This window comes from Sarcophilus harrisii, chromosome 2 (genome assembly GCF_902635505.1).
Source record: "Sarcophilus harrisii chromosome 2, mSarHar1.11, whole genome shotgun sequence".
NCBI classification, from domain to species: Eukaryota; Metazoa; Chordata; class Mammalia; order Dasyuromorphia; family Dasyuridae; genus Sarcophilus; species Sarcophilus harrisii.
In genome coordinates, this window is record NC_045427.1 from 370,736,230 (window position 1) to 370,737,679 (window position 1,450).

Here is a 1,450-nt window from a genome sequence, read left to right on the forward strand (position 1 = left end):
AAAAATGCAGATGGGCATAAATATAGGGATTGGGAATTCAATGTAATGGTTTTTAGTCATCTCCCAGAGTTCTTTCTCTGGGCATAGCTGGTTCAGTTCATTACTGCTCCATTGGAAATGATTTGGTTGATCTCATTGCTGAGGATGGCAGGTACATCAGAACTGGTCATCATATAGTATTGTTGTTGAAGTATATAATGATCTCCTGGTCCTGCGAAAGAGTTATCTTTCAAGACTTTGGGGGAGGGATTGAGAGGAACCAATGATTCAAATTTTACCCCTCTTTCTTTTTTGGTGGATAGCTAACACAGAGGTAGAAACCAACTAATTTAGAATGGTATAACAGTGCCCTCTGCTGTAAGAAGTCTTTGCCACATTCCCTGCCTGAAAGTAATCTGCAGTTCTGCAGCCACATTACTCCCTTGTCATCTGACTTTAAAATTTCCTTTTTTCCCATAGAAATGTAAACTGAACTTTCTAGTTAAGATGGAACAAAAGGTTCAAAATAAATCAGGATTCTCACAAAACCCTCAAAAAAGAGGAAAAACTGCTTATAATAAAAACAAAAAACTAAATTCTAAAGTTTATGGAGAATAGGCGATTTAAACTCTATTCTCATCTCAATAATGCTTTCCTAATCTCTCGGTTCTTTTCCCAGTTAGTTGTTAGTATTCTTCAAATTTGTTATCTAATTCAGATTTTTATCATCTCTCATCTATAGATAGCAATAACATTCTAGTTGGGATCCCTATCTCATTTCTTTCCTTTCTGATTATTCCTCCACAGTTTCCAATGTAATATTGAGCCAAATGACTTTGTATACATTTTGTATTTACTTATCTGTATATATCTTGTGGTTCCCACGCCCCTCCTACCCTGGGAGATTAGGTTCTTTAAGGAAAGGGACATTCATTTTTATCCATGTGTGTCCAGCACACAGTTGACACCCAATGCTTATCATATTAGATTCAATCTCCAGTTCTGGGTCACCAATGCTTCCTTCACATCCTCCCCAGTAAACTTTATAAAGTCACAAAGTTTGATGGAATCTCAAGGTGCCATCAATTCCTCCAATTCAAGCAGAGTTTTCACCCTTTTATTATCTAGGGATAGATGGCCAAAGTAGCCTGAACAATTATCAACAAGACTCACATTGAACACAATGGATGACACTGGTACTACCTTGTTAAGATTAAAATAAAATCCATATTAATCAGTAACAATAGAAAAGTTGAGTTAAATATTTGCGATCATTTTTCATATATTGGTGGTTTTCAGAAATGTTTTTAATCTTTGGTTTTGTTTTGGTGGAGCTTTTTGTTTCTTAAAGATTTTCCTTGTCTTTTCTTTGGGTCTTATATACATGAACACTTATGGGTTGACTTTGTAGTTAAGAAAAGTTATCAAAAATATTTAATTTTTTTTATAAATAACATTTTTCTTTTGTTCT